Source organism: Nerophis ophidion, linkage group LG22, assembly GCF_033978795.1.
Source record: "Nerophis ophidion isolate RoL-2023_Sa linkage group LG22, RoL_Noph_v1.0, whole genome shotgun sequence".
NCBI lineage: Eukaryota > Metazoa > Chordata > Actinopteri > Syngnathiformes > Syngnathidae > Nerophis > Nerophis ophidion.
Genome location: NC_084632.1, coordinates 5,424,607 through 5,439,606, shown reverse-complemented (window position 1 = coordinate 5,439,606; position 15,000 = coordinate 5,424,607). Strand labels below are relative to the sequence as shown.

The 15,000-nt window shown below is 36.6% G+C and overlaps 1 long non-coding RNA gene across 1 annotated transcript in view; it reads right to left on the bottom strand.

Annotated features, from left to right (window-relative positions):
- LOC133540928 (uncharacterized) overlaps positions 1 to 15,000 on the bottom strand; it is a 143,453-nt gene that overhangs the window by 127,996 nt on the left and 457 nt on the right. The window lies entirely within an intron of this gene.

Sequence of the window (15,000 nt, the reverse complement as noted above, 5' to 3'; positions counted from 1 at the left end):
CCTGCCGCCTCGCCGTCATGCCTATCAAATATAAATATTGCAGATTCGCGCGGGTTTCCCCTCGCAAAGTCATTTTGGAAGTGAAGCGTGTTACCAAGGACAATTTGCCGCTTTAAGCCAACTCTGACAGCCTCGTAAAGATGCTCAGTGCTGTGCAAGGACAGTGCCTGGCAGCAGATATGTCACATCATAATAATAATAATAATAATTAAAGCTGCAAGCAGCGTTGGTCGGGTCCGCCTTTGGCCGCTGCCAAGCCCTGGTCTAAGTCAGACCTACATAGAGGTCTTTGTTTCATGTCTCTACGACATTCCTAACAGAAGTTACAAGCAGTTTTGTCTGGGTTTTTTCCAAGTGGGCGCTGGAGCGCAATTTTGACTTTTGGGGTTTGGTTTTTTATTAGATGGCAATTTTTGCCAGTCCTGATGTGTGTGTAAAATTTGGTGAGTTTTGAAGCATGTTAAGGGGGTCAAATTACAGATCGGCGTTTCTGGATGTTGTTGATAAATGGCTTTCGCTTTGCATAGTAGAGCTTTAACTTGCAGTTTGAAGCATTTTAAAGGGGTCAAATTACAGCTTAAAGAGGCAAAAATGACATTTTTTAGGAAAATTTGCGCTGGTTTTTTTGATGGTGCGTAAAATCAAAACCGGAGAAGTAATCAAAACTCTGTTCCATACTTTTAGTCAAAAGGGTTCAAACTCTCTCCTGTGCGAGTTTGAAGCCGAAACGACAAACGCGCTCAGAGGAGTTTACGATTGAAAAAGGTGACGGGTTTTTACAAAACTTTTATTTTGAAAGGGTAATTTTCAACTTCCTGTTGTTTTTTGCCGAAGGATGTCAATTATCTAAATGTAGGTCTAAGTCAGACCTACATAGAAGTTTTTGTTTCATGTCTTTCCGGCATTCCTACTGGAAGTTACAAGCAATTTTGTTTTATTAAAAAATTGCGCTAGAGCACATTTTTAAATTTTCGGGTTTGGTTTTTTCATTAGTTCACATTTTTTGCCAGTCCTGATGTGTGTGCCAAGTTTTGAAGCATTTTAAGTGGGTCAAATTACAGCTCAAAGAGGTAAAAATAGCATTTTTTGCGAAAATTTTGTATTGAAGGGGTTTTTGCCAACTTTTTGTTGATTTTTGCCCGAGAAAGTAAAATTATGAATTGTATGTCTAAGTCAGTTCTACATAGAAGTTTTTTGTTTCATGTCTCTACGACATTCCTAACGGAAGTTATGAGCAGTCTGCTCATAACTTCGCGCAATTTTCATTTTTGGGGTTTGGTTGCTTAATAACTTGGGAAGGTTTGCTATACCGACGTGTGTGTCAGATTTGGTGAGTTTTGAAGCATGTTAAGGGGGTCAAATTAGGGTGCGAAGGTGCGGAATAATAATAAAACACAGCAGTTTCAATAGGGTCCTTGGCCCATTGCAAAAGGACTCCTGTTGTAACACGAGCTCCTGTGGAGTCCTTTTGCAATGGGCCTGTGGACCCTAATAATTATACACACACACACACACACAGTGTGTGTCCCGCTTCGATAATGTCCAGGGGTCGGAACCTTTCTGGCTGAGAGAGCCATGCAAGCCAAATATTTTTAAAAGTATTTCCGTGAGAGCCATATAATTTAAAATTAAAGCTGCAAGCAGCGTTGGTCGGGTCCGCCTTTGGCCACTACCAAGCCCTGGTCTAAGTCAGACCAACATAGAGGTTTTTATTTCAGGTCTCTACGACATTTCTAACAGAAGTTACAAGCAGTTTTGTCTGGGTTTTTTCCTAGGGGGCGCTAGAGCGCAATTTAAATTTTTAGGGTTTGGTTTTTTATTAGATGGCAATTTTTTGCCAGTCCTGATGTGTGTGTAAAATTTGGTGAGTTTTAAAGCATGGTAAGGGGGTCAAATTACAGATTGGCGTTTCCGGATGTTGTTGATAAATGGCTTTCGCTTTGTATAGTAGAGCTTTAACTTGCACTTTGAAGCATTTTAAAGGGGTCAAATTACAGCTCAAAGAGGCAAAAATGACATTTTTTAGGTAACTTTGTGCAGGGGTTCTTTAAAAAAAACATTTTTTAAACACTGAATACAACTATATGCGTGCATTTTTAAGAAATACCAACATTTTCAGAGTTTAATACGTCTCTTATTCTTTTTAATAACATTGTTATTCTGAGGCTATTCAACAATAAATGAAATACTTTTTACCATTAATGCGACTTCTTGGGCGGCATAGCTCGGTTGGTAGAGTGGCCGTGTCAGCAACTTGAGGGTTGCAGGTTCGATTCCCGCTTCCGCCATCCTAGTCGCTGCCGTTGTGTCCTTGGGCAAGACACTTTACCCACCTGCTCCCAGTGCCACCCACACTGGTTTAAATGTAACTTAGATATTGGGTTTCACTATGTCAAGCGCTTTGAGTCACTTGAGAAAAGCGCTATATAAATATAATTCACTTCGCTTGAACAGGTGCGGTAGAAACCGGATGGATGGATGAGAATGCATGATAATGTTTTATATTTTGAACATTATTTTTAACACTGTGATTTCAAGTGGAATTATTCATTATTTATCATGTTAAGCAACGTCAGCTCAGATTTATCAGAGAGCCAGATGCAGTCATCTGGCTCTAGAGCCATAGGTTCCCTAACCCTGGTCTAGATGGTTCGCTTCCCCTTTGGTCCGGATGACACGATGTGGAATATTTCCAAAAACAGTTTGAAATGTGGAGTTGTCAGACCGCAGAAAACTTTTCGACTTTGCATCAGTCCATCTTAGATGATCTCGGACCCAGACAAGCCGGTGGCGTTTCTGGATGTTGTTGATAAATGGCTTTCGCTTTGCATAGTAGAGCTTTAACTTGCACTTACAGATGTAGCTGTTGCGATCCGCTACTTGGATCACCACATATGTTTTATACTTCCAGTTGTTGTATCACTGTTCTACACTCTTACTTCCTGTTTAGTCAGTCACCATGGTTCCTCATTGATCCCACCTGCTAATCACGGTTTTCTGCACACCTGTCACTTTTTGATTACTCGCCTATTTAAGCCTGTCCCTTTTCGTCATTCTTTCTGGGACTCTAATTTGCCTTCGAGCAACATTCACGACTGTCTACTACCCGTATGTATTTTCTCGCTAACTCTTATGCTAAGCCACTCGATATTCCAGCTTTCATGCTGAATGTTTTTTTTGTTTACTCTTTTGTGTGCTTCGTGCCAAGTATAGTTTTTTTTTTGTATTTTCTATTCCTAGCTTTCATGCTAGCGCCCTTGGTTTATTTTTGTCTGTTATCTCCAGTGTTTTTGTTCATAGTCTGTTTTTGTTAAATGTAATAAATCATTTAAACTTACCGTTGCTGTGTTCATGCCGACGCATCCTCGAAGGGACCAATTTGGCATCACCATGCCAACCAGTCGTAACAGTAGCGACAAACTGTATTTAGTGACAGTGGTTTTCTGAAGTGTTCCCGAGCCCATGTGGTGATATCCTTTAGAGATTGATGTCGGTTTTTGATACAGTGCCGTCTGAGGGATGGAAGGTCACGGTTATTCAATGTTGGTTTCCGGCCATTTCGCTTACGTGGATTGATTTCTCCATATTCTCTGAACCTTTTGATGATATTACGGAGCGTAGATGTTGAAATCCCTAAATTTCTTGCAATTGCACTTTGAGAAACGTTGTTCTTAAACTGTTTGACTATTTGCTCACGCAGTTGTGGACAAAGGGGTGTACCTCGCCCCATCCTTTCTTGTGAAAGACTGAGCATTTTTCTGGGAAGCTGTTTTTATACCCAATTAGCCTGCAGGCCTGTGGGATGTTCCAAATAAGCGTTTGATGAGCATTCCTCAACTTTATCAGTATTTATTGCCACCTTTCCCAACTTCTTTGTCACGTCTTGCTGGCATCAAATTCTAGAGTTAATGATTAGTGTTTGAATGTGAGTGTGAATGTTGTCTGTCTATCTGTGTTGGCCCTGCGATGAGGTGGCGACTTGTCCAGGGTGTACCCCGCCTTCCGCCCGATTGTAGCTGAGGTAGGCGCCAGCGCCCCACGCGACCCCAAACCCCAAAAGGGAATAAGCGGTAGAAAATGGATGGATGGATGGATGATTATTTGCAAAAAAAAAGTCCCAGGTTAGACGAAGAAAAGACAAGGTCCCCACAAGGTTGGATCGCATTCAAATGAGCAGAATTTGATTAGTCTTGTCTTCCATTACTGGCTTCCATCAAACAAGTTAATGTGATTGTGTTACTTTTGCAACATTGCTTGGTTCCCATTAGAGGAGCATCGGCTCACATGACGTGACTTCTCATACCGCCGTCCAGTTTTTGAAAGCGGCCAGCGGGCAAATGACATGAGGAGAAAATGCGATGTTCCTCCTCGACGTGGCGGTTCTGGCAAAAATGTTTCCATGTTCCTGCATCTCGGTGACATTAGACCTTGTCTGAAACGGCCCACGCACTAGCGGCGTCCTTTGCAAATTTCCTCGTGTGGAAACGGAGACGGTTACTGAAGTGAATTATATATTTATATAGCGCTTTTCTCTAGTGACTCAAAGCACTTTACATAGTGAAACCCAATATCTAAGTTCCATTTTCAAACCAGTGTGGGTGGCACTGGGAGCAGGTGGGTAAAGTGTCTTGCCCAAGGACACGACGGCAGTGAATAGGATGGCGAAAGCCCTGCTTCATGCTGCCTGCGCTAACAAAATAAGAGTCTCGGAAAGCTGGCGTGCACAAGTGATGTGCACGCCAGCTTTCCGAGGGATCGCTTGTGCACGCCAGTTTTCCGAGACTCTGTATTTAGTTAGCGCAGGCAGCATGAAGCAGGGCTTTTATTGTGAAGATAGGAAATGTGCAGTCGGCCTTTAGAGTTTTGACGGAAGGTACGGCGTGAGAGTCTGTTGAAATAAAAAGTGTCTCTCGCCTTCCTCTCGGTCATATTTTCATAATAATGATCTTGCAGCAGCCAGCGTCATCTCACAAGACCCTCCGGTACCGTGAATGTCATTTAAGTGACGTCTTGGTGAAGATTGATGATCACTCATTTTTAGGTCTATTTTTTTTAAAAGCCTGGCTGGAGATCGACTGACACACCCCCCGCGGTCGACTGGTAGCTCGCGATCGACGTAATGGGCACCCCTGATCTAGGACATGGGTGTCAAACTCTGGCCCGCCGTGTATTTTCATTTAGCCCTTGAGGCAGTATCAAATTAACATTAGAGCTGGCCCGCCGGTATTATCCAGCGGCAGTGTAGCTGTAACACCGTATTCACCGCTAATACTCATACTTGCTAATCCTTTCCAAGGAGACTCCCTAATTTCAGTGCCCCCTCCCGAAAATCACCAGGGGGCAACCCATCCATCCATCCATTTTCTGCCGCTTATTCCCGTTCGGGGTCGCGGCCATTCTCCCAAATTTCTCCCGATTCCCACCCGGACAACAATATTGGGGGCGTGCCTTAAAGGCCCTGCCTCAAGCATCCTCTAAAACCTTTCGTCACGTCCGCTTTTCCTACGTAGAAACAGCGTGCCGGCCTAGTCACATGATATATGTGGCTTTTACATACACGCTCATGCAATGCAAGCTTGGTCAACAGCCATACAGGTCACACTGAAGGTGGCCGTATATACAACTTTAAGACTGTGAACCAACACTAAACGAGAATGACAAGCAAATTTCGGCAGAACATCCGCACTGTAACACAACATAAACACAACAGAACAAATACACGGAACCCCTTGCAGCACTACCTCTTCCTGGACGCTACAAGATACAAATGTATTATTAGCCTGTGGGAAAAGTTTATTTTGATATTTACCTGAGAAGGCTGCAAATAGAAAAGAGGCATTCAATTTCTATTTAAATTTGATTTGATATGCCATTGCTATTTTTAAATAATTAGTATTATGAACCAACACTAAACGAGAATAACAAGCAAATTTCGGCAGAACATCCGCACTGTAACACAACATAAACACAACAGAACAAATAAACGGAATCCCTTGCAGCACTACCTCTTCCTGGACGCTACAATATAAAAATGTATTATCAGCCGGTGGGAAAAGTTTATTTTGATATTTACCTGAGAAGGCTGCAAATAGAAAAGAGGCATTCAATTTCTATTTAAATTTGATTTGATATGCCATTGCTATTTTTAAATAATTAGTATTATGAACCAACACTAAACGAGAATAACAAGCAAATTTCGGCAGAACATCCGCACTGTAACACAACATAAACACAACAGAACAAATACACGGAATCCCTTGCAGCACTACCTCTTCCTGGACGCTACAAGATACAAATGTATTATTAGCCTGTGGGAAAAGTTTATTTTGATATTTACCTGAGAAGGTTGCAAATAGAAAAGAGGCATTCAATTTCTATTTAAATTTGATTTGATATGCCATTGCTATTTTTAAATAATTAGTATTATGAACCAACACTAAACGAGAATAACAAGCAAATTTCGGCAGAACATCCGCACTGTAACACAACAGAACAAATACACGGAACCCCTTGCAGCACTACCTCTTCCTGGACGCTACAATATAAAAATGTATTATCAGCCGGTGGGAAAAGTTTATTTTGATATTTACCTGAGAAGGCTGCGAATAGAAAAGAGGCATTCAATTTCTATTTAAATTTGATATGCCATTGCTATTTTTAAATAATTAGTATTATGAACCAACACTAAACGAGAATGACAAGGAAATTTCGGCAGAACATCCGCACTGTAACACAACATAAACACAACAGAACAAATACACGGAACCCCTTGCAGCATTACCTCTTCCTGGACGCTACAAGATACAAATGTATTATTAACCTGTGGGAAAAGTTTATTTTGATATTTACCTGAGAAGGCTGCAAATAGAAAAGAGGCATTCAATTTCTATTTAAATTTGATTTGATACGCCATTGCTATTTTTAAATAATTAGTATTATGAACCAACACTAAACGAGAATGACAAGCAAATTTCGGCAGAACATCCGCACTGTAACACAACAGAACATATACACGGAACCCACTCTGTATTTGAGTTTGACACCCCTGCTCTAGGACATCTCGAAGGGGAAAGGGGTATGCTGCCTGCAAAATTTTGTAGATCCGACTTCTCCATTGAACACGTATGGCGTCCGCACCGCACTGAAGCAGAATGAGCCAGCCAAAAACATAAAAAGGATCATTTATCCATGAAAATATGGAGAAGCTGCCGAAAGGTGGAAGGTAAATACTGTACATTGTCGACACGTTACTCTGTAAATGTGTTGCACTCGCTTGTGCCGCATTCTATTGTGTTGTTTCTTTACACTATTCATCATCTCAAAGTATATTTTTCTTTTTAGAAGACAAGTTAAAATTGTGACGATTTGGGGGGCAAAGAACTGATTAAATTCATTTCAACGCAGACGTTTCAAAGGTACGGTGCAGCGACTTGTCCAGGGTGTACAAGACCTTCCGCCCGAATGCTGCTGAGATAGGCACCAGGACCCACCGCGACCCCAAAAAGGGACAAGCGGTAGGAAATGGATGGATGGAGTATGAGCAGAGTCCCAGAACAAATACAACTGATATCCTGAGGTACCACTACATTTTTCAATTCTCGACAATGTTTACTGTGACAAATATCTGTTTTTTGCTCTTGTAATGTACCGCGGATCTATTTTCAGAATTTTTAAATTTGCCATCTTTACAATTTTGTTATTTTTCATTTTAAAAGCGCTCGTCGTCGTACAGGCTCGCTAACGCGACTATAGCTAGCGAACTGACATCGCTAAATTTCATAAATGATCAAACAACGTATCTACTTTCAGAGTTTTAAATATATATAAACAAATTTTTTCAAAGCACTTGTCATACAAGCTAGCTAACGCGACTATAGCGAGTAAACTACGATGCCGGACTAACTACAAACTGACTTTACTATAATTTGCTACATTTTATTAAATGATTAGACAGCTAATCTTCTTTCAGGATGTACATTAGCCATGTTGTGAATGTTTTTTTCATTTAAAAATCACTCGTCATACAAAGCTAGTTAATGCTAACTCGTAAACTAGGATGTCGGACTAGCAACAAACAGACATCACTACAATTTACTACATTTCATGAATGATTGGACAGATTTCAAAATGTATATTCGCCATGTTAGAAAGGTTTTTATCTTAAAATGACTCTTTATACGAGCTAGCTACCACAAATGTCGCGAGTAAATTACGATGTCAGACGAGCAACAAACAGACATCACTAAAATTTATGACATTTCATGAATGATTAGACAATTGATCTACTTTCAAAATGTATACTAGCCATGTTTAGAATGTTTTTATTTATTTTAAAATGACTCGAGTTACGAGCTAGCTAACACAAATGTAGCTCGTAAACTACGATGTCAGATTAGCAAAAAACCCATCGCTACAATTTACTACATTTTATGAATAGTTAGACGGTTAATTTACTTTTTAAAAAAAATTATAGTAGCCATGTTTGAAATGTTTTTATTTTAAAACGACTATTTACGAGCTCGCTAACAAAAATGTAGCAAGTATACTACGATGTCAGACTAGCAACAAACGGATATCACTACAATTTCATAAATGATTAGACAGCTCATCTACTTTAAAAATGTTTATTAGCCATGTTTAGAAAGTTTTTATTTTAAAATGACTCATTATACAAGCGAGCTGACACAAATGTAGCAAGTAAACTACGATGTCAGACTAGCAACAAACATACATCGCTACAATTTCCCACATTTCATGAATGATTAGACAGTTAATCTACTTTTAAAATTTCTACAAGCCATGTTTAGAATGTTTTTATTTTAAAATGACTTATTTTACGAACGAGCTAACACAAATGTCGCTAGTAAACCACGATGTCAGACTAGCAACAAACAGACATCACTACAATTGACTACATTTCATGAATGATTAGACAGCTCATCTACTTAAAAAATGTTTATTAGCCATGTTTAGAATGTTTTTATTTTAAAATGACTCCTTATGTAAGCTAGCTAACAAACGTAGCAAGTAAACCACGATGTCGGACTAGCAACAAACAGACATCGCTACAATTTCCTACATTTCATGAATGATTAGACAGTTAATCTACTTTAAAAATAGTTATTAGCCATGTTTAGAATGTTTTTGTTTTAAAATGACTTCTTATACGAGCGAGCTAACACAAATGTCGCTAATAAACTACGATGTCGGACTAGCAACAAGCAGACATCACTACAATTTACTACATTTCATGAATGATTACACAGTTAATCTACTTTTAAAATTTCCACAAGCCATGTTTAGAATGTTTTTATTTTAAAATGACTTCTTTTACGAACGAGCTAACACAAATGTCGCTAGTAAACTACGATGTCAGACTAGCAACAAACAGACATCACTATAATTGACTACATTTCATGAATGATTAGACAGCTCATCTACTTTAAAAATGTTTATTAGCCATGTTTAGAAAGTTTTTATTTTAAAATGACTCCTTATACAAGCTAGCTAACACAAATGTAGCAAGTAAACCACGATGTCAGACTAGCAACAAACATACATCGCTACAATTTCCCACATTTCATGAATGATTAGACAGTTAATCTACTTTTAAAATTTCTACAAGCCATGTTTAGAATGTTTTTATTTTAAAATGACTTATTTTACGAACGAGCTAACACAAATGTCGCTAGTAAACCACGATGTCGGACTAGCAACAAACAGACATCACTACAATTTACTACATTTCATGAATGATTAGACAGCTCATCTACTTAAAAAATGTTTATTAGCCATGTTTAGAATGTTTTTATTTTAAAATGACTCCTTATATAAGCTAGCTAACACAAACGTAGCAAGTAAACCACGATGTCGGACTAGCAACAAACAGACATCACTACAATTTCCTACATTTCATGAATGATTAGACAGTTAATCTACTTTAAAAATATTTATTAGCCATGTTTAGAATGTTTTTGTTTTAAAATGACTTCTTATACGAGCGAGCTAACACAAATGTCGCTAATAAACTACGATGTCGGACTAGCAACAAGCAGACATCACTACAATTTACTACATTTCATGAATGATTAGACAGTTAATCTACTTTTAAAATTTCCACAAGCCAGGTTTAGAATGTTTTTATTTTAAAATGACTCATTTTACGAACTAGCTAACACAAATGTCGCTAGTAAACCACGATGTCAGACTAGCAACAAACAGACATCGCTACAATTTACTACATTTCATGAATGATTAGACAGCTCATCTACTTTAAAAATATTTATTAGCCATGTTTAGAATGTTTTTGTTTTAAAATGACTTCTTATACGAGCGAGCTAACACAAATGTCGCTAATAAACTACGATGTCGGACTAGCAACAAGCAGACATCACTACAATTGACTACATTTCATGAATGATTAGACAGCTCATCTACTTTTAAAATTTCTACAAGCCATGTTTAGAATGTTTTTATTTTAAAATGACTTCTTATACGAGCGAGCTAACACAAATGTCGCGAGTAAACTACGATGTCAGACTAGCAACAAACAGACATCACTACAATTGACTACATTTCATGAATGATTAGACAGCTCATCTACTTAAAAAATGTTTATTAGCCATGTTTAGAATGTTTTTATTTTAAAATGACTCCTTATATAAGCTAGCTAACACAAACGTAGCATGTAAACCACGATGTCGGACTAGCAACAAACAGACATCACTACAATTTCCTACATTTCATGAATGATTAGACAGTTAATCTACTTTAAAAATATTTATTAGCCATGTTTAGAATGTTTTTGTTTTAAAATGACTTCTTATACGAGCGAGCTAACACAAATGTCGCTAATAAACTACGATGTCGGACTAGCAACAAGCAGACATCACTACAATTTACTACATTTCATGAATGATTAGACAGTTAATCTACTTTTAAAATTTCCACAAGCCAGGTTTAGAATGTTTTTATTTTAAAATGACTTCTTTTACGAACGAGCTAACACAAATGTCGCTAGTAAACTACGATGTCAGACTAGCAACAAACATACATCGCTACAATTTCCTACATTTCATGAATGATTAGACAGTTAATCTACTTTAAAAATTTCTACAAGCCATGTTTAGAATGTTTTTATTTTAAAATGACTCATTTTACGAACGAGCTAACACAAATGTCGCTAGTAAACCACGATGTCAGACTAGCAACAAACAGACATCGCTACAATTTACTACATTTCATGAATGATTAGACAGCTCATCTACTTTAAAAATATTTATTAGCCATGTTTAGAATGTTTTTGTTTTAAAATGACTTCTTATACGAGCGAGCTAACACAAATGTCGCTAATAAACTACGATGTCGGACTAGCAACAAGCAGACATCACTACAATTGACTACATTTCATGAATGATTAGACAGCTCATCTACTTTTAAAATTTCTACAAGCCATGTTTAGAATGTTTTTATTTTAAAATGACTTCTTATACGAGCGAGCTAACACAAATGTCGCGAGTAAACTACGATGTCAGACTAGCAACAAACAGACATCACTACAATTGACTACATTTCATGAATGATTAGACAGCTCATCTACTTAAAAAATGTTTATTAGCCATGTTTAGAATGTTTTTATTTTAAAATGACTCCTTATATAAGCTAGCTAACACAAACGTAGCATGTAAACCACGATGTCGGACTAGCAACAAACAGACATCACTACAATTTCCTACATTTCATGAATGATTAGACAGTTAATCTACTTTAAAAATATTTATTAGCCATGTTTAGAATGTTTTTGTTTTAAAATGACTTCTTATACGAGCGAGCTAACACAAATGTCGCTAATAAACTACGATGTCGGACTAGCAACAAGCAGACATCACTACAATTTACTACATTTCATGAATGATTAGACAGTTAATCTACTTTTAAAATTTCCACAAGCCAGGTTTAGAATGTTTTTATTTTAAAATGACTTCTTTTACGAACGAGCTAACACAAATGTCGCTAGTAAACTACGATGTCAGACTAGCAACAAACATACATCGCTACAATTTCCTACATTTCATGAATGATTAGACAGTTAATCTACTTTAAAAATTTCTACAAGCCATGTTTAGAATGTTTTTATTTTAAAATGACTCATTTTACGAACGAGCTAACACAAATGTCGCTAGTAAACCACGATGTCAGACTAGCAACAAACAGACATCGCTACAATTTACTACATTTCATGAATGATTAGACAGCTCATCTACTTTAAAAATATTTATTAGCCATGTTTAGAATGTTTTTGTTTTAAAATGACTTCTTATACGAGCGAGCTAACACAAATGTCGCTAATAAACTACGATGTCGGACTAGCAACAAGCAGACATCACTACAATTTACTGCATTTCATGAATGATTAGACAGTTAATCTACTTTAAAAATTTCTACAAGCCATGTTTAGAATGTTTTTATTTTAAAATGACTCATTTTACGAACGAGCTAACACAAATGTCGCTAGTAAACCACGATGTCAGACTAGCAACAGACATCGCTACAATTTACTACATTTCATGAATGATTAGACAGCTCATCTACTTTAAAAATATTTATTAGCCATGTTTAGAATGTTTTTGTTTTAAAATGACTCATTTTACGAACGAGCTAACACAAATGTCGCTAGTAAACCACGATGTCAGACTAGCAACAGACATCGCTACAATTTACTACATTTCATGAATGATTAGACAGCTCATCTACTTTAAAAATATTTATTAGCCATGTTTAGAATGTTTTTATTTTAAAATGACTCCTTATATAAGCTAGCTAACACAAATGTAGCAAGTAAACTACGATGTCAGACTAGCAACAAGCAGACATCACTACAATTTACTACATTTCATGAATGATTAGACAGTTAATCTACTTTTGACATTTCTACAAGCCATGTTTAGAATGTTTTTATTTTAAAATGACTTCTTTTACAAACGAGCTAACACAAATGTCGCGAGTAAACCACGATGTCAGACTAGCAACAAACAGACATCACTACAATTTACTACATTTCATGAATGATTAGACAGCTCATCTACTTTAAAAATATTTATTAGCCATGTTTAGAATGTTTTTGTTTTAAAATGACTTCTTATACGAGCGAGCTAACACAAATGTCGCTAATAAACTACGATGTCGGACTAGCAACAAGCAGACATCACTACAATTTACTACATTTCATGAATGATTAGACAGTTAATCTACTTTTGACATTTCTACAAGCCATGTTTAGAATGTTTTTATTTTAAAATGACTTCTTTTACAAACGAGCTAACACAAATGTCGCGAGTAAACCACGATGTCAGACTAGCAACAAACAGACATCACTACAATTTACTACATTTCATGAATGATTAGACAGCTCATCTACTTTAAAAATATTTATTAGCCATGTTTAGAATGTTTTTATTTTAAAATGACTCCTTATATAAGCTAGCTAACACAAATGTAGCAAGTAAACTACGATGTCAGACTAGCAACAAGCAGACATCACTACAATTTACTACATTTCATGAATGATTAGACAGTTAATCTACTTTTGACATTTCCACAAGCCATGTTTAGAATGTTTTTATTTTAAAATGACTTCTTTTACAAACGAGCTAACACAAATGTCGCGAGTAAACCACGATGTCAGACTAGCAACAAGCAGACATCACTACAATTGACTACATTTCATGAATGATTAGACAGCTCATCTACTTTTAAAATTTCTACAAGGCACATTTGGAATGTTTTTATTTTAAAATGACTTAATTTACGAACGAGCTAACACAAATGTCGCAAGTAAACTACGATGTTGGACTAGCAACAAACAGACATCACTACAATTTCCTACATTTCATGAATGATTAGACAGTTAATGTACTTTTAAAATTTATATAAGCCATGTTTAGAATGTTTTTATTTTAAAATGACTCCTTATAAAAACTAGCTAATGCAAACATAGCAAGTAAACCACGATGTCGGACTAGCAACAAACAGACATCGCTACAATTTCCCACATTTCATGAATGATTAGACAGCTCATCTACTTAAAAAATGTTTATTAGCCATGTTTAGAATGTTTTTATTTTAAAATGACTCCTTATATAAGCTAGCTAACACAAACGTAGCAAGTAAACCGCGATGTCGGACTAGCAACAAGCAGACATCACTACAATTTACTACATTTCATGAATGATTAGACAGTTAATCTACTTTTAAAATTTACACAAGCCATGTTTAGAATGTTTTTATTTTAAAATGACTTCTTATACGAGCGAGCTAACACAAATGTCGCGAGTAAACTACGATGTCAGACTAGCAACAAACAGACATCACTACAATTTACTACATTTCATGAATGATTAGACAGCTCATCTATTTTAAAAATGTTTATTAGCCATGTTTAGAACGTTTTTATTTTAAAATGACTCCTTGTACAAGCTAGCTAACACAAATGTAGCAAGTAAACCACGATGTCGGACTAGCAACAAACAGACATCACTACAATTTCCTACATTTCATGAATGATTAGACAGTTAATTTTCTTTAAAAAAGATATACAAATTAGCCATGTTTGGAATGTTTTTATTTTAAAATGACTTGATTTACGAGCTAGCTAACACAAATGTCGCGAGTAAACTACGATGTCAGATTAGCAACAAAACAGACATCACTACAATACACTACATTTCATGAAAGAATAGAAGGCTAATCTACTTTCAAAATTCACATTAAACACCTTAAGAATATTGTTTTTATTTTTAAATTTCTTATCAGGCGGGCTAGCTGGTTAACACGGCTTTAGCTAGATCGTAAAATCTACTTTGATGTCAGTCTGGCAGCAAACAAAATAATTTTACTAGAATTTATTACATTTCATTAAATTATTAATGTATTAATTTATTTTATTTTATTTATTTATTTTATTATTTTTTTAAATTTATTACATTTCATTAAACGTCCGGG